The 25,323-nt window shown below is 37.9% G+C and overlaps 1 protein-coding gene across 19 annotated transcripts in view; it reads left to right on the top strand.

Annotated features, from left to right (window-relative positions):
* Positions 1-25,323, top strand: part of LOC102402606 (protocadherin gamma-C3) — a 173,799-nt gene that overhangs the window by 92,290 nt on the left and 56,186 nt on the right. The gene's annotated exons all lie outside the window — the stretch shown is intronic.

Raw genomic sequence — 25,323 nt, 5'->3', positions numbered from 1 at the left:
ACTGAAATATATAGTGTAAGTGTTGTCATGAGGAAAAACTGAAGAGATTATTTTTTTTAATCCCTATTTTAAATTTCAGGAATACAAGTCTGTATGTGTTCCCAGGTTAGATATTTCTTTTGCCCATTTTATCTACATGGATGATCTTAATGATGTTTCTGTGAAATATTCAGAGTTGACAAATTGTGTTTTGAGCACATTTTTGATATCGTGGTAAATTTATAATAATTCTCTCTTCAAGTGTAAAATTTCCCATAATTCTCACATACATGGAAAATTTTCTTGAAAATGTACAAATTCTGTTTTCTTGTATCCTTATGCTTATTGTAGAATGTCGAACAGAAATCATGCTATAATATATTACTCTTGGGAAAGCATTGCTGGAACCTATGAGAAGCCTGGTTTCTTTTGGTGAATTCTTATAAAGGGGTAGGAAAGTATAGCATCCTAATTATTTTCTCCTGACTTGTTGCCTTTCTATTTTCAAAAATATAATAGTTAATTAAAACCTAGACTTATAAAAGAGATTGAAAACCATTTGGGGAATGAAAGATAATCAAATTGCCCTAAAATGAGACAGTTATTGCTACTGAAATTTACATGTCACTTTATGGTTCTTAACCAAGACAATAAAAGGAAGCATAGAATGGGTCTACCTGTCAGATTTTTTAATGACGTTTTTGAGCTTATTGAAAATAGCAGTTTGTATTGACATTAAGTTCCAGATGGAATTTTTAAAAATAATTTTAAAAAGTATGTATTTACTTATTTGGCTGTGTCAGGTCTTTTTGTGGCACACAGAACCTTCAATTTTCTTTGCAGCATATGGGATCTTTAGTTGCAGCATGCAGGCTCTTTTGGTGGTGTCATGGCATCAGAACTCTTAATTGCTTCATGTGGGATCTAGTTCCCTGACTAGGATTTGAACCTGGGCCCCCTGGATTGAGTGCACATAGTCCCAGCAACTGGACCACCAGGGAAGCCCCCCAAATGGAATTTAGTAAGTAGACCTTTCTAAATAATATCAGGGAAAACAGAGGGAAGCATAACTTCTATTGTTTTGTAAAAGCTATCAAAATGTTTATCAGGTGGCCAGTTTCATGTGTCCATTGATTCAATGAAAGATGTAATACAGTCCAATTATGTTTATTTCTATTCACATAACCTCATTTAGGGACAAGCCATTAAGAGCTAGGGTAATGATTAGTGATGACCTTTAGGCTGTATCTCAAGTACCAGTGATCTCAATTATGCTTCCAGTATAAGCTAAATAGGTTTCATTAAATACTTGTTGAGTGAATGAATGGACAAATTTATGTGCTCTGGATATTACCTAATATCGGTACTCTAAGATGTAGTGTGATAAACAGCAGCTGTATAATAAAGTGTGTGTGATCTTTAACATTATTTAATTGCTTTCAGGTTCAGCAAAATAAGAATTGTAATATGGAATCTGAAAGATGGTAATGAAGACTAGTGATAACATATAATATAAACCATCTAGTTCATAATACGTACTTAATTAACAAGAAATGCCCCCCTTTCTTTAAAACATTGTCAATAGAAAAAGAAGTTGTGCTTTCATTATCACAACACTTAATGTTCTGTTGGGAAAAGTAATAACTTGTGTGCATCTCCAGATAATACAATGGGATGACCCGTGAGTGGAAGTAAAACTTTTCTAAGAAGTTTATGAAAGCTGCTATAAAAATCTTAAGCGCTTAGGCACATTTGAGAAGCCCCTGTTTCAAGTTGTAAAAGATAGAGGGAGGATTGTTTTTGATGAGACAATTTTATGAGTGTGAAGTTTGCTCTGTCTGAACCATGGTTTTACTTAAACAAGGATCTTATCTAAGGACCATTTACTCCAGTAGAATTGCCAGGATGATTTAAGTGCAAAATGGATCACTGAAACCTTAGAGTTGGAGTTATTTGGTTTTGGCCACCTGAGAATTTAAGTTAATAGCTGCACAAAATATCAATCTTAGCTTTAGGTTATTTGTTGATAATTTCGGATTGATAGATAATTGGGATATTTGTTGATTGGTTTTTTAGAGTAATTGGGCAGTACGTTTGGATGTTTATGTTTCTTCTGGTTTCAGTAATGAAATTATGTAAAGAACTTTTATCTTCCTCTGTGTTATATGAAAGGTGGATATGCATTCACTTAATCTATTAAGTTAATCAAAGTATTCAACTACGACTTTAAAGTTGTAGTTCCACTATTTTATAGCACCTAAAATTGGACTGTAATCTGTCAGCAGACATTCTTCCTTGACTTCCATTCTGTAAGAGATATTATCTTCCTTAAAGCAGCAGTGGCCTAGGATCCTTGCTGAGTCTGTACAACTTGTTGAGACTACTCAACTCATAGATTATTTTAAATGGCATTAAAAGACTAATGATAAATGAGTAGATTGTAATACAATTAGTAATAAATTGTAATACAATTTCCTCAGTTACATTTAACAGAGTATAACTGTGATCATAAATTGATTCAGTTCAGTTCAGTTCAGTCTCTCAGTCGTGTCCGACTCTTTGTGACCACATGAATCGCAGCACGCCAGGCCTCCCTGTCCATCACCAACTCCCAAAGTTCACTCAAACTCACGTCCATCGAGTCGGTGATGCCATCCAGCCATCTCATCCTCTGTCGTCCCCTTTTCCTCCTGCCCCCAATCCCGCCCAGCCTCAGAGTCTTTTCCAATGAGTCAACTCTTCGCCTGAGGTGGCTAAAGTACTGGAGTTTCAGCTTTAGCATCATTCCTTCCAGAGAACACCCAGGGCTGATCTCCTTTAGAATGGACTGGTTGGATCTCCTTGCAGTTCAAGGGACTCTCAAGCCTCTTCTCCAACACCACAGTTCAAAAGCATCAATTCTTCGGTGCTCAGCCTTCTTCACAGTCCAACTCTCGCATCCATACATGACCACTGGAAAACCATAGCCTCGACTAGACGGACCTTTGTTGGCAAAGTAATGTCTCTGCTTTTGAATATGCTATCTAGGTTGGTCATAACTTTCCTTCCAAGCAGTAAGCGTCTTTTAATTTCATGGCTGCAGTCACCATCTGCAGTGATTTTGGAGCCCCCCAAAATAAAGTCTGACACTGTTTCCACTGTTTCCCCATCTATTTCCCATGAAGTGATGGGACCAGATGCCATGATCTTCGTTTTCTGAATGTTGAGCTTTAAGCCAACTTTTTCACTCTCCTCTTTCACTTTCATCAAAAGGCTTTTTAGTTCCTCTTCACTTTCTGCCATAAGGGTGGTGTCATCTGCATATCTGAGGTTATTGATATTTCTCCTGGCAATCTTGATTCCAGCTTGTGCTTCTTCCAGCCCAGCATTTCTCATCATGTACTCTGCATATAAGTTAAATAAGCAGGGTGACAATATACAGCCTTGACGTACTCCTTTTCCTGTTTGGAACCAATCTGTTGTTTATATGTAAAAAGAAATCAGTATTTCCACAATTTCTCCAAAAGAAGCCATGAAAAGATCTAATATGTTTAATAATCATTGAGAACAAGTGTAATTTCTTAGTTCATCTTTAGTTCTCTGAAAAATTTCACACGGTAGTTTGTATACATTCTAAATAATAAAAGGCTTGAATTCAGTGATTAGAAAGGAGTGTCCTGGGAGAAAATCATAATGCAAAACCCATTTAACTTGTGCTTTCCTTCTACATCAAACTCCTAAAAAGAGCCAACTCTCTGATCTATCTATATAACTCTAAGGAATTGGAGATTAAGTAAATTTTTAAAATAGATGCCACAATCCATAAGATTTCTATATTGCGAAACTTCCTAGAAGCTTTCTATATGTTTACAACTGAAGATCCAGCCAGTAGTTCATCCTGTGTATGAAAAATGTGTATGAGACTGTGTATATGAAAAAAGTAAAGTCTTTTCCCCCACCAAAAAATAAAAAGGAAAAACATTAAAAAATAAATAAAAAGAAAGACTCAACCTAATAATATTTTTAAATGACAAGAAGAAATAAAAAGAAGTCATCACTTTGACTGCATATGCTGGAGTCATCGAGAATATAAATCTCCAAAAATATTTAATTGCCCAAGTAAGACTGTGCTACTGCCTTTCAGCTTGCAGATTCCAGTGAGAAACAGATTTTTCTCTTCGCTCTCAACTCTTCAGAACTTCGGCCTCTGATTTCTTCAGTTTACAGTTCTAGAGTAGAGACCCGGAGTACTGCTATCAGCCCACGTGGAAACAGATAAACAGGAGATCCCATTATGTTTCCTCTGGGTGGCTGTCCTAATCAGACCTTGTGAAAAATCTGGGGCTGGTCATCCAGTAATTAATGGGCTCAGAAGTTTCAGGTTAATGTGGATAAACAATACCTCACTTGAAGTGAAGAAAGTGGGGATGGACCTGGAGCTGATATGCCCACAGCCCACACACTACGTTTTGTATCATACATTATAAAATTCTTTTAATGTTTTTCACATTAATATATTCAAAATATAAATGATAATACTCCCCAGTTCAGCAGGAATGCTGTTGAGTTAAATATGTTAGTTGACTCAGCCTGGAGCAAGATTTGTAATAGTACCTGCAAAAGATCCTAGTGTTGAAAGCAATTCCTTTGCAAAATTATCACCGTAGCGGCAACTGTGTATTTGTCTTCGAACTGAGAGACCAACAGTGGAAACGAATAGATTGAACTTGTTAGAGAAATCACTAGGCTGAGAAAAGCAGAGGTCGAATCACTTAGTCCTGACAGCATTAGATAGCAAGGAGCACCAGAAGCAGCAGTGCTCAGATCCCAGCTGAGTTGGTGGGATCCAACTGAGTTGACCCAGTTGGTGGTCAACACCAACTACAACCTCCCAACCTCCGATTTCAGCCAGAATGTATACAGAGTCAGCCTTCAAGAAGACATGCCCCTGGGCATCTCTGTGCTGAGACTGAGGGCTGCTGACCTGGACAAGGGCATCAAAGTGGAGATCAGGAATGCCTCTGGAGCCCAGCATACCCATATCCAGTTTGGCCTTCATCATGGTAGAGGAGAAATAAAAGCTTCAAGTAAATTGGAATATGAAGAGATTAAAGAGTATTCCATGGTTTGAAAGGAAGGAGTGAGGGTGTGTGTGTGAGGGCGGGGAGGGTGGATTGATATCCCAGCATTGTTGAAATCAAAATTCTAGATGATTACAACAAAGTAATGGAGATTTTTTTTTTTTTTTTTTTTTTTTTGCCATACCTGATGGCTTGTGGGATCTTAGTTCTCCAATCAGGCACTGAACCCTCGACCTCATCAGTGAGTGAAAGCTCAGCATCCTAACCACTGGACCACCAGGGAATTCCCCCAGAGATAGTTTTTGCTTCTATTCTTGTAATTCCTGAAGATTCTGCCCTCAGATAGTAACTGCTCTGTTTTAAAACACAGAATCCAGATTCAGGAGAAAACAGGGAGGTCACGTGTTTGGTACAAGAAAATGCGCTTGTAGAATTGAATCTTCCACCAGTAATTGCTACCAGCTTGTCATGGATGGGGCCCTAGAGTGGGAGCAAACCCTGGAGTACACTGTCACCCTCACAGTTGCTGACCGAAGTAAGCCACCACTCTCCTCCAGAAGAAGCATCTGGCAGCACAGTGGCTGGCGGTGTCGACAACAGCGTGCCAGTTTTCCCTCAGGCCTCATACATGGTCCACGTGGATGCAAACAACCCTCCTGGCACCTCCATTGCCCAAGTCTGCATCTCACATCCCAATCTGGGACCCAACGGCCATATCTCCTACTCAATTGTGACAGATTCAAATACTTCAAGCAAATTGGAGCTAATGCAGAATGCCAAATCAAGACTTTTCCTTGTGACCAGGTAATTATACAAATGGATCCAAATAATGGTAGCATACCATTTTACCAAACTTGTAGATTATAAACAATTCAAGAATTATATAATAACATTTGCAAGTAAAACTCCCAATTGTATTAATACTACAAGTTTTTTGGAAGCTTGTGGTCTGAAACAGAACAACCACAACCACACACATGAAAACAGTTACCTTTGGAAAGTGAAAATAGGTAAAATGGATAATATGGAACCTCTGAAAAAAGTGAAAGGAGGATTACTGGTAAGTAAGGAGAAAGAGAATATTAAGAAGAAGATGCATTGGAGTGTGCCTGATTTTTAGTCATGGTAGGGTTCCTTGTTGGTGTGGATTCTGTTGTCCAAGATATGTTAATTTTATTATAAATTCTGCTTAGCTGTTGGTTTCTAAAAGGAATTCAACAAATCAGATAATTTGGCATCTTCAAACTGGATTCTGATGCTTACCTGAAAAATTTGCTAAAGCTTGAAAACCAAGAAAAGGCAAGCATTTCAACAATATGTGCCACTTTATATACTGGATTTGCCTTATTTAACATTGTTCTGGCAGTATGTTAGAGAAGGCAGTGAATATTCCTGGTGAACAAAGGGCACATATTTGATACCTACTGACTCTTCTATTTACCTTATTTGAAGTAGATTTTTGCATATGTGGACGAGGCAGTGATTCAGTGAGGTAGGGGTCAAAGTTCTTTTTTCCCATACGGATGCCCAGTTTTTCCAGCATCACTTGTCAAAAAGATTTCCCTTTTCCTATTGAATTGCTTTGGCATTCCTGTCGGAAATCACTTGATCGGTATATGTGGGTCTGTTTCTAGATTCTCCATCATATGTCATTGATCTGTCTATGCCTTTGCCACTACCACTCTGGCTTGATTATTCTAGCTTTATAAGTCTTGATGTCAGGTAAGTACGTCTCCCAAGTTCTGTCTCCTTTTTTCAGTGCCGTTTTGACTATTCTTAGCCCTTTGCCTGTCCACATAAATTAAAATTGTCTTGTCATTTTCCATAGGGGAAAAGCCTTGAGGGATTTTAAAGGGGATTGATTGCCTTGAATCTATAATCTACTGGTGGAGGGGTTATCTTAACAATGTTGAGACTTGCAATCCAGGTGGATAGTATATATCTCATATTTCTGTTTATTTAGGTCTTAAGTTCTATCCACAATGTTTTAGGTCTTGTATATCTTTATTTCTACGCATTTGATGGTTTGGGATATTATTGTAAAATGTATTTCTTGTTTCATTTTCTGGTTGTTCATTGTTCGTTTATAGAAAAACTATTGATTTTGTATATTGCACATGCTGTTGAAAAGCAAGAGGTGTGAGATGCTCTATTCTCATGTCGTGTGAGAATAAAATGTAAGAGAATATAGTATTAGCTTAAACTACCTCTACATAAGTTCAGCCTTCCCCTTCTCTGCAGAAATAGGTTGGAAGAGTCCACCCCAAACCAGAGAAAATACTAGTGTCTGCCCTTAGTCTAGTAGTGGATTGATCATTCATTCATTTCTGTAACAAATATTTATTAACCGCCTACTATATGCAGGGCACTGTCCTAGGTGCCAAGGATGCAGCAATAACAAGGCCATTATGATTTCTGCATTAATGGGCCCCCAGTCTAAGATACAAACTTTTACAGGTCTGATATATGCCACCAAGGAGAAAAGCAGGGTGCTAAGAAAACTTGTAATAGAGAAGGCTATTCTGGTTTGAAGGGTCAGTAAGTCTTCTATCAGGAAATAATTCTTAGCATGCTGTCTGAAGGATGAATATAAATTAGCTGGGTAACAAGGAGATTAAAGAAAAAATTGTCGGCCAGAGGGAATAGTAAAGGACTTAAAAAAAGAAAAAAGGTAAGCAATTAAAAAGGGCTACAGAGGCTAGAAATGGAAAATAAGTGAGATACGTTTTAAGTAACCTTGTACTTAGGAGCTATTGAAAGATTTTATAAAAGGCAGAGACATGCTGTGATTTCAGTTTTTAAAAGATTACTCTGATTGCTGTGTGGTGAATTGATTTATGAGGGTTATAAATGGAAGTAGGGAGAACAGATGATAGACCATTTCTGGTAAGAAATGATGCTGGACTGCATTCAGGAGAAGGTTGTAGATATAAATTGGGTAGATTGGAGATATATTTAGGAAACATATTCAACAAGACAATAATGAAATGGGTGGGATGTAAACTCCTTAAGGCCAAGGGACTGTTTTGTTTATTGTTATAGTCTTAATTGGGCTTCCCTGGTGGCTCAGACGGTAAAGCGTCTGCCTGCAACGCGGGAGACCAGGGTTCGATTCCTGGGTCGGGAAGATCCCCTGGAGGAGGAAATGGCAATCCACTCCAGCACTCTTGCCTGGAAAACCCCGTGGACGGAGGAGCCTGATAGGCTACAGTCTATGTGACTTCACTTCACTTCACTTCATAGTCTTAATTGAACTAATCTCGTTACCTGGCACATGATAGATTCTCAATGAAATACTGTTGACTGAATAAATACAAAGGATGAAAAGGAGGACACGAGAGTCATTTCCAGGTTTCTGAATTAAGGAACTGGATGCACAAAGGTACCATTTAGTGATATGTGGAAGGCTAGAGAAGTGTAGATTTCAGAGAAATCAAGAATTGAGTTGTAAGCATGTTAAGTTTAAGAGTCTGAGAAACATCCAGGTGCCAATATTGAGTGTGGTTGGACATATGGTCACCATTTTTAAAAATGAACTTATTGAGGTATTATTGAGATACAAAAAGTTGTACTTATTTAATATATACAACTTGGTGAGCTTAGAGATAAGTATACTCTAGTGAAACCATCGGAGAAGGCAATGGCACCCCACTCCAGCACTCTTGCCTGGAAAATCCCATGGATTGAGGAGCCTGGTAGGCTGCAGTCCATGGGGTCGCTAAGAGTCGGGCACGACTGAGCGACTTCCCTTTCACTTTTCACTTTCATGCATTGGAGAAGGAAATGGCAACCCACTCCAGTGTTCTTGCCTGGAGAATCCCAGGGACGGTGGAGCCTGGTGGCCTGCCGTCTATGGGGTCGCACAGAGTCGGACACGACTGAAGCAACCTAGCAGCAGTGAAACCATCACCACAACCAATGCCACAAATTTCTATCACCTCAAAAATTTCCTCCCACCCTCTCTATTTCCCCTGGAGAGGGAAATAGCTACCCACTCCAGTATTCTTACCTGGAGAATTCCATGGACAGAGGAGCCTGGCAGGCTGCATCCATGGGGTTACAAAGAGTTGGACACTACTGAGCGACTAACACTTTCTCTTTTTGTGTATGTGTGTGGTAAAAACAAAGCGATTATGTGTTCTTAAAATCTTTTTATGAAAGGTTTCCACTTGCTGTAGGAAAAAATACCCAATGTATGACTGCATGCTATTGCATGAGCTGACTCCTGCCTACCTCTTGAACTTTTTCAAGGCAGTCTTCCCCTCATGCTCTACACTATGTTATTTTTCCAGTTCGGTGCAGGAATGATGCATTTTTTTGTTTTCTTTGCCTGAAACACATTTTTCCCCCCATTATTCCTCTCTTCATTGACTAATAGAAATCAGAAATCTTACTATGCAGATATGCAGAAATCTTACTCTCTTTTTTTTTGTGAGAACCAATGCTGTTTTTTAAAAAATTAAGCTTTTTATTTTGAATTGGAGTATAGCTGATTAACAATGTTGTGATAGTTTCAGGTGGACAGCAAAGGGACTCAGCCATCTATATACATGTATCCGTTCTCCCCAAACTCCCTTCCCATCCAGGCTGCCACATAACATTAAGCAGAGTTCCATGTGCTCTGTTTTATTATTTTGATTTTTGAACCATGTAAATGTGTTTCCTATCATAAAATAAAGAAAATTACTAAGATTGAGGTAGATTGCAGATTTACAAGGACTTGAAAAGACATCCCTGAGATATTTTTAAGTGGGAAAAGCAAGTTGCAGAACAGTGTATGTATTGTAAAATGATCCCTGTCGTGGAAACAAACAGCATGCACATTCACATATACAGAAAAATGCTTGAAAGTAAAGATAATCAGGTACTAACAGTAGTAACCTCTTGGGGGTGAGTCTGGAGGTAAGGTGAGGGGAATCTGATGTTTTATTTTCTTTAAATCTCCTTTTAAATCAAAGTATTATTTATATACAGTGAAATGCAAGGATTGTATCTTCGAGTTTTGGCACATGTATACACCATAATCTACCCACATGAAAATATGGGAAATTTCTATACGCTCAAGGGCAAAAGAAGTTCTATGACCATTAATAATGTTGATTTCTGGGAATTCCCTAGAAGTCCAGAGGTTAGGGCCCCAGGCTTCCACTTCAAGGGGTGAGGGTTCCAACCCTGGCTGAGGAATTAAGATCCCACAAGCCTCACGTTGCTGTCCAAAAAATTACTATTGGTCTCAACTTGATGCTTAATCACTGTTATTTCACATAAGGAATATTTATCTGGAGCAGAGGTCCTCAAGCCCTGCGCTGTGGACTGGTAGTGGTCTGTGACCTGTTAGGAACTGGATTGCAGAGCAAGAGGTGAGCTGCTGGCAAGCAAGTAAAGCTTCATCTGCCTCTCCCCATGGCTCACATTACTGCCTGAACCATCTTATTTCAACTGCTGACCACTGAAGGGCCATTGCCAACCATTGGTCAGGACAATAACTCGCTTTTTGCACTTGCCACAGGATCTCCCTCCAAGGGGAACACATTAAATGTTCCCCTTTAATGTGTTAAACACACATTTACACACAGGGTCCTTTAATGACCCTGGGACTGACAATTAAGTCCCCAGTGGTTTGGGTTTGCATATGCCACGGGATATGTGAGCAATATAATAAGAAAGGAACTTATAGATTTCATCTGTCTTCTATCTGGCCTCACCTCAGACTACTAAGGTAATTAATCAGAGATACTTCCTGGAGAAAAGCACTGCTGTGTTAACCTGTGGTCTTGTTATTCCTCCTCTTCAGTACTCAGCACAGCTGGGGATGCTGAGAGAGGACAGGGCAAGACCAAACACTCAGGCAGGGCTGGTATTATCTCAGTGTTGTTACTGCTTGTATTTTGCTCAAAGGTCATGATATTTTCTGTACTGTGCCTATTAAACAGGAGAAGACAATGGCAACCCACTCCAGTACTCTAGCCTGAAAAATCCCAAGGACGGAGGAGCCTGGTAGGCTGCAGTCCATGGGGTCACTAGGAGTCAGACATGACTGAGCGACTTCACTTTTCACTTTCATGCATTGGAGAAGGATATCGCAGCCCACTCCAGTGTTCTTGCCTGGAGAATCCCAAGGACAGGGGAACCTAGTGGGCTGCTGTCTATGGGGTCGCACAGAGTCGGACACGACTGAAGTGACTTAGCAGTCCCAGCAGCAGCCTATTAAACATCTTACATTTTATCCCTAGGCGGAGCAGAGCAAATACACAGTACAGAAAATATCATGACCTTTGAGGGAATCTGTTCACAGACTGGGCAACAGCGGTGGCCTCACTATGAAATGTGTGTGATTGCTGGGTGTGCAAGGAGATGCCTCTATTGATGAAGAGTAGCAAGTAGAAGTACTGGCTAAATATACATGCCTTAAATAATACTAGACATGCAATAACTCTCCTGTCTGAGGAGACGCACCAGTGAGACAAGTGGTCCTTCAAAACAGGATGGCTCTGGACATGCTAACAGCAGCACAAGGTGGGACCTGTGCTCTCATTCAAACTCAGTGTTGTGTATATGCCCGGTGACTCCCACAGTATTTCCTCTGCTATGAAAGCTTTAGACCAGGACAACACTACCATTGATTCCTTCTCCATCGACCTGGTAAACACTTGGGTCTAGAATTTGCCCCTATCCTGGTGAATGACTATTTTTGGCATACTAGGTATCTCACTCTTGATAGTCTTTAGCTTCAGTATTGCGTTTGTGGTATGTGGTTGCAGTGCACTTCTGCATACCTGGCCCCAGGGATATCCTGGAAGAGAGGGTGGACCAAGTTGTAAGGGTCATGCCCAGTATGTAGGGGCGGAGTATACGATCAGGGCACTCAGGACGGCTGTTTTCTTGCTCAGTCCATCTGCTGTTTTACCAGTCCCGGCATCGCTTACCCCCTACTCACGTGTATCCACTTCCTCTTATCAGTAACTAAGTGCTTGCCCCCAGAAGCTGGTTTCCCTGGTAAATGATAAGCCAACCTGACGTCATTTCCGCCTATAAATGGTAGCCTCCATTTTCCATGAGTAGCGAAGTTGTTCGGAGAAGGCAATGGCACCCCAATCCAGTACACTTGCCTGAAAAATCCCATGGACGGAGAAGTCTGGTAGGCTGCAGTCCATGGGGTCGCTAACAGTCGGACACGACTGAAGTGACTTAGCAGCAGCAGCAGCAGCGAAGTTGTTGCCAAGTCCTGACTGCTGTGTGCTGTTCACAGTGGGATGTTGCTCCACGACCTTCTGACTTCTAAAATTCCCTGTCCGACAAATTATTGATGTCTCTGTCATGGTCTCTGGGCTTACTTCACTTTAGCAGCTGGACAACTACAGAGCTAATAGGCCTGCGGGCTGCAGCCTAACACGGTAAAGGTAAACTTAATTAGTTTCTTAAGTATCCTTTCAGCGTTTCTTTATACAAATACGGGTGAAATGTGGATACGTGTTTTTATTTCCCCACTTTTCTTACAAAAGAGATAACATACTGTACACTGTTTTGTATCTTGCCTTCTTCACTCCTCAAAATGTATCCTTGAAAAATATTTTCATATTAATACATTAAAAAGTTTTTTTTTAAACACTTGCTTAGTGTTCCATTGTGCTGTTAATCAGTCTCCTGGTTAATAAATTGATACATGGATTGTTCCAGTCTTCAAACATTACAAACACTGAGTTGAATAGCCTTGTACCTACATTATTTTGTATGTATACAGTAAATTTGTGGGATAACTTTTCAGAAGTGGAATTGCTGTGTCAAAGGAAAAAAATAGGCTTGTAATTTTGATAGGTACCTTCACAGCAAGTGTTTTTAAACTTTTTATTTAGAAATAATTTCAAATTTACCAAAGGGTTGCAAGAATTGTACAAAGAATTGTATACGATTTCCCTACTTACTGGTTTTAAATGTTTATTTTTTTGGCTTTGTTGTAGGATGTGGTCTTTGTTGTAGGATGTGGGAGCTTTAATCTTCGGTTGGGGTGTGCGGGATCTCTAGCTGTGGCATGCAGGATCTAGTTCCCTGACCAGGGATAGAACCTGGGCCTCCTGCATTGGTAGAGTGGTCTTAGCCCTGGACCATTAGGCAAGCCCCTACCCACCTGTTAATACTTTGTCTTTTGCTACATCTCCTTTATCATTTCTCTCTTTATCATTCATATGTGTGTGTACACATGTGTGTATACCTATTCATGTCTGTACATGTTACTATTTTTATGAATCATTTGAGAATAACTTGTAGGTATGTCTCATTATTTCTGAGCACTTCATTATGTATTTTCTAACAAGGACATTCTTTAGATAACTGAATATCAATAATGAAAATCAGGACAGTTAACATTGATACCATATGATTGTCTGTACTTTGTATATTCAAATTTTACCCATCAGATCAGATCAGATCAGTCGCTCAGTCGTGTCCGACTCTTTGCGACCCCATGAATCGCAGCACGCCAGGCCTCCCTGTCCATTACCAACTCCCGTACTTTACAGTAATTCTTTCAAGTCCAGGCACACACATTGCATTTAGTTGTCATGTCTTAGTTTACCTTAATCTGAAACAGTTCTTCAGCCTTGCTTTGTCTTGCGCTGATATTTTAAAAAAACTGTAAGTCATGGATTCATAGAATGCCCTTAATTTTGGTTTGTTTTATGCTTCCTTGTGATTATATCTAAAGTAGGCCTTTTTGGGTAGTGTGTTAGTTATCCATTGGTAACAAATTAGCTCAAGACTTAGACTTAACAAACATTTATTATTGTAAACATTTTGTGACCAGGAGTCTGCTGCTGCTGCTGTTAAGTTGCTTCAGTCATGTCCGACTCCTAGCGACCCCATGGACTGCAGCCTACCGGGCCCTTCCGTCCATGGGATTTTCCAGGCAAGAGTACTGGAGTGGGTTGCCATTGCCTTCTCCGGACCAGGAGTCTGAGTTTGGTTTAATTCCTCAGAGGTTGCTGGAATGAGGGCCTCAGCTTCTTTCTGGCTGTTAGCTTGAGTCCTGCCTTGGTTTCTTGTCGTGTGCACCTCTTGCGTGGATGTTTGTGTGTGTGTGTGCTCAGTTGTGTCCGACTCTTTGCGACCTGCCAGGCTTTCCTCTCCATGGAATTTTCCAGGCAAGAATACTGGATTGGGTTGCTGTTTCCTCCTCCAGGAATTTGGCTTCTATCAGTCAAAGTATTGTGCTCAAAGTTACTTGTAATATGCTTATGTTATTCATTTGAAATAAAATTAAGTGTATTTGTTTCTATTGCATGCAATTTTAGTTTTTCCACACTCTAAAATTGATGAGTGCTGATTAGTATTTTTGAATATGTAAAGCATTTACACAATTAAAGTCAAAACTATTTGTTTTAAGTTATACTCAGTAAATTGTCACTCCTCTTTTATCTCTTCTGCCTCATTCGTAAGTCACTGTGTCTTTTTGCAAAAAAAGAAAAAAAATCACATATATTTATATTTTCTTGTTTTTTTTCTTACACAAAAAGTAACAGGCTATGCAGTCATTCCTGGCTTTTTACAGTTACAGTATACATACATTTCACTTACCACAGTTGAAATAATACCATTCTCCTAAAAACAGTTCAAACTTTGGTCTCCATAGTATATTAACTGAGTAACTGCATAAAGTACAAATTTTGCTGTTGACCCTTTCGTCCGCAAATTACTTTGCAAATAATAAATGTGCACCATGATCAGTGACCAGTCACGTGGCTTCGTCCAGTCAGGTAGTGACTGGTCATTGTGCACCTGTCATTTAGCTCATGCACAAATAGCAGAGCATATAGTTGTGTTGGCGTCTTGTCTCCCAGTGATAAAACCACATGACATTGTACAAAAACGTATGGAGGGAACTGACGGACAAAAATGAAAGTGCAGCCAAGAAACAAAAGTGTTAAGAGTCTCAGTAAAATTTGAATTGAACATAGAGTTACAGAATAAATGGTGACTACAGGAATGTTGACACTGTTGCCTTTAAGAGTCTCCAGAAGTGCAGAAAGGAAGTTAGTGAAGGTGAACATAATGACACAAGTGAGGAAAGTGGCTGTGATGAAAAAATGAAGATGCTCCAGGAAAAATATGACACCAGCAAAATGTTCACATTACAGGAACTCTCAGAGATATACTTTTGACTTTGAAAGCTCGGAGGATACATATAACATTGGAAGTTGATCCAAACATTAAAAGGTGTATGACAGTTGGCCAAGGCATAGAAAAGATGCTTGCTCTATAAGTTATAGGATGAGAAGAAGCCAAACCATCTTCAAACTCTTCTTGATAAGTTTTTGTTCTTTGGCTGTGTTGGGTCTTCGTTGCTCTGCGTGGACTTTCTCTTGTTGCGGTAGCTTCTCTTGTTGTGGAGCACAGGCTCTAGGGCACTTGGGCTTCAGGAGTTGTGGCGAATAGGCTTAGTTGCCCCAGGGCATGTGGAATCTTCCCAGACCAGGGATAGAACCTATGTCGCCTGCGTTGGCAGATGGATTCTTTACTACTGGACCACCAGAGAAGTCTGATAAGATTTTTATTAAGAAATAAAGCCCTTTAATTCTCAGTGGTCCTAGTGTTTTAGATTATGATGTGGTAATTAAATATTGCTGTTTAATGGCCCTACAAGGGATTCTTTAATGTTTTCATTTTAAAAATTGTAAAGGTCATGGAATAATCATATTTCCCCACATTGTTTTTTAAGGTCACTTTACACAGTTTCAGCTTACATGGTCATTTTTACAGTCCTGCACTGCCTTGCAGAGTGAGAGCTGACTGTATGTACTCTTGTGAACTTTGCTTTAAAATTTCTTTAAAGTCAATTTCATTGCAGTATTATATATATGTATGTGTGTGTGTGTGTGTGTATAATGTACCTTTTACAATTATACCACCAAGGTGGATTTTGACAGATAGTTACACCTGTGTGACCACTGCTATAATCAAAATATAGAACATTTCTATAACATTAGAAAGTTCCTTCATGCTCCTTCAAAATCAGATCCTCACATCCCCGGCTCCAGGCCAATACTGATTTGCTTCCTGTCACTGCAATCCAGAATTTTATCTAAATGGAATCCTACAACTTGTACTCATTTGTATCTGCCTTCTTTTGCTCAACATATTTTTGGAATTCATTCATATTGTTGCATGTACCAGTAGCTTGTTCGTTTTTATTGCTGAGCAGTATTGTGTTGTGTAGGCTTCCCTGATGGCTCAGTGGTAAAGAATCTCCCTGCCAATGCAGGAGATGTGGGTTTGATCCCTGGATGGGAAAGATCACCTGGAGAAAGGGATGGCACCCACTTCCGTATTCTTGCCTGGAAAATTCCATGGACAGAGGAGCATGATGAGCTAGCATCCGGGAGGTCGCAGAGTCAGACACGACTGAGCATGCACACATATGCACGTTGTATTATGTAAATATCACAATTTGTGTATCCACTCACCTGTTGATGGACATTTGGGTGGTTCTCAGTTTGGTGGTGTTCTGGATTAAGGTTATATGAACATTTATTGTACAAGTCTTTTTGTATGTGGCACAGAGGTCTTCCCAGGTGGCACAGAGGTAAAGAATCTGCCTGCCAGTGTAGAAGACACAAGAAACACAGGTTTGATCCTTGGATCAGGAAGATCCCCTGGAATAGGAAATGGCAACCCATTCCAGTGTTCTTGCCTGGAAAATTCCATGGACAGAAGAGCCTGACAGGCTACAGTCCGTGGGGTTGCAAAGAGTCAGACATGGCTAAGCATAGCACAGCAACCTCTTTTCGTAGGCATTTTTTTGTAAAAAAAAAAAAATATATATATATATATATGTGTGTGTGTGTGTGTGTGTGTGTGTGTGTTATTTCTTGGATAAATAACTAAAAGCATGATTGCTGGGTCATATAATACAGAAGGTTTATATTTAGCTTTAGAAGTTTAGAAACTGGGTTTCAAAGCAGTGATATCACTTTACATTCACATCAGAAGTGTAAGAGAGTTCCACATGCTTCATATCGTCACCGATGCTTCCTATTGCCAGACTTTTAAATTTTAGCCACTGTAGTGGGTGTGTAGTACTCTATCATTGTGACTTTGTTTTCCTGTTGAATAAAGATAGTGAACATATTTTCATGTGTTTATTAGCTATTTTTCCTTTTTTAAAAGATTAGTTAATTTTTGGTTGTGCTGGGTCTTTGTTGCTGTGCCCGCGCTTTCTCTCCTTGCAGAGAGTGGACGCTACTCCAGCTGCAGTGTGGGCTTCTCCTTGCAGTGGATTCTCTGTTTGCAGAGCACGGGCTCTTGGTCTCACAGGCTTCAGTAGTTGCAGCATGTGGGCTCTGTGGTTGCGGCTTGCTGGCTCTAGGTTGAGGGGGCTTCAGTAGTTGCAGGGGCTCATCAGTCGTGGCTCGCAGACCCTAGAGCATGCGGGCTTCAGTCGTTGAGACACATGGGCCCTAGAGCTTGGGCTCAGTAGTTGTGGCACACGGGCTTAGTTGCTGCACGGTATGTAGAATCCTCCCAGAACAGGGATCAAACCCATGTCTCCTGCATTAGCAGGTGGACTCCCACCCACTGTGCCACCAGGGAAGTCCCTTTATTAGCTATTTGCATGTTTTCTTCTTGAAGACTGTTTGGATCTTTTGTTCATCACTATCTGAGTTGTCTTCTTAAAATTGAGTTATGAAAGTTTTCAAAAATATATTCTGTATCTGAGTTTTTTAGCACATGTTTTGTGGTTATTGTGATTTGTCTTAAAGGCTGACTTTTCATTTTCTTAGTATCTTTTGAAGAGTCAAAGTTGTAATTTTGATAAAACCCAGTTTATCAATTTCTTTCTTTTATAATTGTATTACTTATGTTCTGTTTAAGAAGTCTTTGGCTGTTGAAAGTTCTTATTATTTTCTCCTGTATTTTCCTTCAGAAATTTTATAGTTTTATCATTTATAGTTTGGTCTACAATTCATTTCATGTTTATGCTTGTATATGGTGTGAAGTAAGAGTAAAGTTTCATATTTTTCCCAAGGGATAGTGAGTTGTCCCTTTGAAAACTTTTGCTGAGAACACTGTCAGTTCCCCATTAAATAATCTTGGCACCTTCCTTAAAAATCATTTGACCATAGATTTCTGGAATCTCTTGTTCTAATGCATATATATTTGTAGCATTGTAATAAAGCCTTGAAATCAGGTAGTATTCTCCAATTTTGTTTTCCTTTTCAAAATTGTTTTTGCTATTCTAGATATTTTAATTTTATATAATAAATTTTGTTATCATCCTGTCACTTTAAAAAAAAAGCTTCTGGATTTTGATTAGGGTTTCATTGAATCTATAGCTTCAATTTGGGAAAAAGTAGCTATTAAATTTTTCAATCCATGAACATAAAATGTCTCTTAAGAATTCTTTCGTATTTCTAAGCAGTATTTTGTGTTTTTCAGTGTGCAGATCATCTTATGTTCTGTTTTTTTTTAATTGAATTATAGATGATTTATAATGTTGTGCCAGTCTCTGCTGTACAGGAAAGTGGCTGTTATACACACATATGCATTCTTTTTTATACTATTTTGGGATAAACCATAATGGAAATTGGATATAGTTTCCTGTACTACACAGTAGGACCTTGTTTATCTATTTTAAATGTAATAGTTTGCACCTACCAATCGCAAACTCCTAATCCATCCCTCTCCCTCCTCCCATCCCCCTTGGCAACCACAAGTCTGATCTCTACGTCTGTGAGTCTGTTTCTGTTTTGTAGATAGGTTCATTTGTGCCATATTTTAGGTTCCACATAGAAGTGATATCATATGATATCATGCTTCTGACTTAACTTCACTTAGTATGCTAATCTCTAGTTGCATTCATGTTGCTGAAAATGATATTATTTCTTTTTATGGCTGAGTAGTATTCCATTGTATATGGCTGAGTAGTATTCCATTGTATATATTTACCACATCTTTATCCATTCATCTATCAGTACATATTTAGGTTATTTCCATGTTTTGGCTGTTGTGAATAGTGCTGCTACGAATATAAGGATACATGTGTCATTTTGAATGGTGGTATTTCCCTGGTGGCTCAGATGCTGAAGATTCTGCCTGTAATGTGGAAGATCTGGGTTTGATCCCTGGGTTGGAAAGATCTCGTGAAGAAAGAAACGGCAATCCACTTCAGTATTCTTGCCTGGAGAATTCCATGGATAAAGGAGCCTGGTGGGCTGTAGTCCATGGCGGTCACAAAATGTCCAACACGACTGTGCAACTTTCACTTTGTCTGGATATATGCTGATGGGTGGGATTGCTGGATCATATGGTAATTCTATTTTTAGTTCTCTGAGAAACATCAATACTGTTTTCCATAGTGGCTGCACCAAGTTACATTCCTACCAACAGTATAGGAGGGTTCCCTTTTATCCTCACCCTCTCCAGCATGTATTATTTGTAGACTTTTAAATGATGGCCATTCCGACCGGTGTGATGTGTGGTACCTTATTTGTAGTTTTGATTTGCATTTCTCTAATAATTAGTCACAATGAGCATCTTTTCATGTGCCTACTGACCATCTGTATATCTTCTTTGAAGAAATGTCTATTTTTTTTGATTGGGGTTTCTGTTTTTTGTTGTTAAGTTGTATGACCTGTTTGTACATTTTAGCAATTAAGCGCTTGTCAACTGCATCATTTGCAAGTATCTTCTCCCATTCCATAGGTTGTCTTTTTTTTTTTTTTTATGGTTTCCCTTCTATGCAAGCGCTTGTAAGTTTGATTAAGTCCCATTTGTTTATTGTTGTTTTGGAAGACAGACCTAAAAAAACATTGGTATGATTTATGTCAGAGAATGTTTGCCTATGCTCTTTTCTAATTTTATGGTGTCATGTCTTATGTTTAAGTCTTTAAGTCATTTTAAGTTTATTTTTGTGCATGATGTGAGGGCGTGTCCTAACTTCATTGATTTTACATGCAGTTTTCCAACTTTCCCAGCACCACTTGCTAAAAAGACTGTCTTTTTTCCTGTTTTATATTCTTGCCTCCTTTGTTGAAAACTGTACATTTGTATGTTTATTTCTGGTCTCTCTATTCTGTTCCACATGTCTGTTTTTGTACCAGTACCACATTCTTTTGATTACTGTAACTTTGTAGTATGGTCTGAAGTTGAGGAGGGTTATGCCTCCTGCTTTGTTTTTTCCTCAGATCTGCTTTGGCAGTTCTGGGTCTTTTATGGTTCTGTTTAGGTTTGGGATTATTTTTTCTAGTTCTGTGGAAAATGTCATGGATAAGTTGATAGGGGTCACATTAAATCTGTAGACTGATTTGGGGAGTATTGCCATTTTAACAATATTAATTCTTCCAATCTAAGAGAATGGGTTGTCTTTCCATTTCTTTGAATCCTTTTTAATTTCCTTTATTAATGTTTTATAGTTCTCAGTGTTCAAGTCTTTTGCCTCCTTGGTCACATTTATTCCTAGGTTTTATTTTTATTATTCTAAAAAGTTTTTTTTTACATTCCCTATCCAGTATTTCATCATTAGTGTAAAGAAATGCAACTGATTTCTGAATGTCAGTCATCATCTTATGTTTTGATAAATTCATTGCTATGCATTTAATGCATTTAATGTTTTCTGCTATTCTAAATGGCATTTTAAAATTTCATTTTCTAATTGATAATTGCTGTATATAGAATTACAATTAATTTTTGTATATTGACCTTTTGTCCTGAGTGCTCAATAAGTGGCCTAATTAGATCTACAATTTTTTTGGTAAATTCTTTAGGTTTCTCTGCATATACAAATATGTTTTCTGCAAATAAAGACAAAGCGAGGATGTCGACTTGCACTTGTTCTATTGCATTGATTAATACTTCGAGGGCAAAATTAAATATAAATGGTTGGAGTGGAAATCCTTGTTTTGGTTCTGATCTTTTCTGAGGAAAAGCGTTTACTCTTTCCTCATTAAGACTCCATGAACTTAGATTGAGGAAGTTCCCTCTATTTCTAGTTTGTTGAGAGTTTATCATTGAGTGTTAAATTTTTGTCAAATTTTTTCATCTGTTGAACTGATCGTATAACTTTTCTATTTAACTCTGTTTAATACTGATTTTGAATGGTTAATATTATTGTTTTAAAATGTTTAATCATATATTAATTGAATGCATTAATATTAATAAAATATAATATAAATATATTAATCACATATTGATTTTGAATGTTTAATCAACTTTGCATTTTTAGAATATACTCAACTTGGTCATCATAGTCTAGTCTTTTCTTTATTGCTGGACTCAATATAGTAATACTATGTATATTTTTTCATGAATGTTTATGAAATATACTGATCTGTAGTTTACTCATAATTCTTTGTCTGATTTTTTTAGGGTAACAACTTTTGGTTTCATTGATTTTTTTTATTCTCTACACGTCCATTTCATTAATTTCTACTCATCTTTATTATTTCCTATTTTTTTTTAATTTAACTGCTTAAGGTTGTAGCTAGGATCATTGGCTTTTCTTTTTTTAAAAATATAAGTATTTAAATAAATTTTCTCTGATCTTTAGCTGCAGCCTACTGATTTTGGATTTGACATTTCCATTATAGTTCAGTTCATAATATTTTATAATACATCCTGCAATTTCTTATTTGACCCATGATTTATTTAAAAGTGTGTGGTTTAATTTCCAAGTATTTTGCTGCTGCTAAGTCACTTTAGTTGTGTCCAACTCTGTGTGACACCATGGACTTGCAGCCTACCAGGCTCCTCTGTCCATGGGATTTTCCAGGCAAGAGTACTGGAGTGGGTTGCCATTGCTTTCGCTATCCACGTATTTTAGGATTGCCCAAATAACTTTTCATCATCAGTTTACTCTATCTTGATTGATCTTCCTTGAACACCTGAAAACAGTGTGTATTCTGCTGTTAAGTTATCTGGGTCAAATTGGTTGATTGTGTCGTTCAGGCCTTCTGTATCTTTACTGATTTTTGTGTACTCTATCACTGACAGAGGAGACATGAAATCTCTAACTAAAAATGTAGATTTCTCTTTCTCTGTTCAAGTATATCAGTTTTTATTCATTTGTTGTTTCATCTATTAAGCTGTATTATTTGGTACATATACTTTTCTTAACATTTTATTTATGTATTGGACATGCAGCATGTGGGATCTTAGTTCCCCAACCAGGGATTGAATCCATGCCACCTCCATTGGAAGCTCAGAGTCTTAACCACTGGACCACCAGGGAAGTCCCAAGTACATGTACTTTTAAAAGCTTTTATTTAAAAATCATTATAGACGCACAGGAAGTTGCAAAGACAGTACAGAGAGGTCCCAAGTATTCATCACCCAGCTTCTTCTAATAGTATGTTTCTTTTTAGTTTATCAAAGCCAGGAAATTAACATTGCTATAATCTACATACCTTATTCAAATTTCAGCAATTTTTACATGTACTCATTTGTGTATGTATATGTATAGTTCTATGCAAATTTATCATCTCCATGCATTTATGTAACTACCACCACAATCAAATACGGAATTATTCCATCACTGCAAAGAACTGCCTCATATTGCCCTAACCCCCAGTGACAACTAATCAGTTTACCATTCCTATAATTTTGTCATTCTATATATACCATTATATAAATGTTAGCATATACTATGTAACATTTTGAGATTAACTTTTTTTTTTTTACTCAACATAATGCTCTTAAGCTCTTTCAATGTTGTTGCAGGTATCAGTGTTTCTTTTTAATGCTGAGTAGTATCCCATTAGGGATAAACCACAGTTAACGTTGCCTCTTGGAAGACATCTAGGTTGTTTCCAATTGGGGGTTATTACAAATAAAGCTGCTATGAACATTGTGTACAAGCTTTTGTGATACGTTATATTTCTGTAGCATATATGCCCAGAAGTGCAATTGCTGTATCAGATGGTAAGCCTATGTTTAGTTTCCAGAGGATTTTGCCATTAGAGTCCCAACAGCAATTTATGAGAGATCCAGTTTTCCCCATATTTTTTACCAGCATTTGATATTGTCACTGTTTTTCTATTTTATCTGTTTTAGTAAGTGTATGATATTTCTTGGTTTTAATTTCTGTATTGGCTAATAATATTTAATCTTTTCCTATGCTTATTTGCCATCAATTTAGTGAGAAGCCTGTTTTTGTGTTTTGCCAATTTTCTATTTGGATATTTTTATTACTGTTGAATTTTGAGAATTATTTTTATATTCTAGATGTGAACTTTTGTCAGATACATGATTTGGAAATATTGTCTTCCAGCCTATAGCTTATTTTTTCATCTTCTTCCTATGCTCTTCCTAAAGCAAAAGTTTGAAATTTCAATGATGTGCAATTTATCTTATGGATCATGCTTTTGGTGTCATATCTAAGAACTATTCACATACCCTAAGTCCTGAAGATTTTTTTCTCCTATGTTTTCCTCTAACATAGGCATTTAGGTATTTATGCAAGAAATGAAAAACATATTTTGTCTTTTAGATTGAAAATTGATTCTTTTCTTTTTTTGGTCAAGCTATGTGGTTTCTGGGATCTTAGTTCCCCAAACAGGGATGGAACCCATACCCCCTTCAGTGGAAGCATGGAATCCTAACCCCTGGACCACCAGGGAATTCCTGAGAGTCAGTTTTTTTAACTATGAATGACCATTGGTCTCAGTACCATTTGTTGAAAAAACTACCTTCCTACATTGAATCTCTTGCACCTTTGTCAAAAATCACTTGACCTTGGGACTTTCCTGGGATCCAGTGCTTTCACCACTGTGGCCCAGGTTCGATCCCTGGTCAGGAACTAAGATCTCACAAGCCTCAGAGCCAAAACAAAAACAAACCACTTGGCCAAACAAAGTTGAAGGGAGGGGTATGCTGGGATTTAAGAAAGATGTCTTTTATTCCTCAGGAAATGGAAGTATGAAAGAGTTGGTAGGAACCATGTTAAGACCACAGAGGAGGCAGGCAGCCTTAGTGTGAAGTTACACCATGAAGAATACCACTGTATGTTAAATAGAGGAAGGAAAGAAATCGGTCTTTGTGACATATTTATGCTGCTGGATCAAACTAATCATGACACCTACTTACTCCTGGACTTGAGTTATGTAAGCCAATAAATCTTTATGGCTTAAAAAAAAAAAATTGGCCTTACTTTTGTAGGTCTGTTTCTCAGTTCTCTATTTCGTTTTATTGAACTGTGTGTCTTGATTACTGCGACTATTTTGTAAGTCTTAAAGTGGGTTAGATTAATTCTTCCAACTTCTTTTTCAAGATTGTTTTAGCTATTCTAGGGCCTATGCCTTTACATATAATTTTGGGATATGCTTGTCTATATTACAAAAAACATTTGCTTGTATTTTGATAGTCACAACTTAAAGTGGGGGGAACTGACATCTTTACTGAGTCTTCCAGTCCATAAATACTGTGTGTCTTTCTCTCCATTTGTTTACTCTGATTTCTTTCATCAGTGTTTAAAAAGTTTCAGCCTACAAGTTCTGTGCATATTCTGTTAGTTATTCCTAAGAATTTTACTTTTTGAGTAGTTGTTAACGTGTCAGGTTTTTAATTTCAGTTCCACGTGTTCAATGACAGTATATAGAAATAGAATACATTTTTATATGTTGATCTTGTATCCTACAGTCTTGCTGAAGTCACTTTCTGGTTCTAGGAGTTTTCTTGTAGATTCCTTGGAATTTTCCTATGTAGACAATCATATTATCTGCAAGAAGCACAGTATTACTTCTTTGTTTCAATCTGTATGTCTTTTCTTTCTTTTTCTAGCCTACTGCACTGTCTATCTAGAACTTCTAGTATGTTAAAAAATAATGACAGACATCTTTGTCTTACCGGGGGGAATTTAGCCTTTTAAGTATAGTATTTGTTTTAGGTTTGTGTGGTTGCTCTTTATTACTCTAGGAAGAGCTCCCCTATTCCTTACTTTCTGGGGGTGTTTTTTCCCATAAACGGGTATTAAATTTTGTCACATGCTTTTTCTGCATCAGTGTGTATGATCATGTGGTTTTTCTTCTTTGGCCTATTGATAAAGTGAATTATATTAACTCAAATATTGACTCAGCCTTGCATCCCTGAAATAAACTCCACTTGGTCATAAAGTGTAATTCTTTTGGCATATTGCTGAATTCTATTTGCTAATAATTTTTAAAGAGTTTTTGTACCTGTATTCATGAGGAGTATTGTTTTGTAGTTTTCTCTTTTCGTGCTTTCTTTGTTTGCTTTTGATATCAGGGTAATAGTTACTTCATTAAAGGAAATGGAGAGTGTTTTCTGTTTTCTCAGAGAC

This window comes from Bubalus bubalis, chromosome 9, assembly GCF_019923935.1.
Source record: "Bubalus bubalis isolate 160015118507 breed Murrah chromosome 9, NDDB_SH_1, whole genome shotgun sequence".
Lineage (NCBI taxonomy): Eukaryota > Metazoa > Chordata > Mammalia > Artiodactyla > Bovidae > Bubalus > Bubalus bubalis.
The sequence above is the reverse complement of the archived record's forward strand: the minus strand, read 5'-3'. Positions and strand labels throughout refer to the sequence as shown.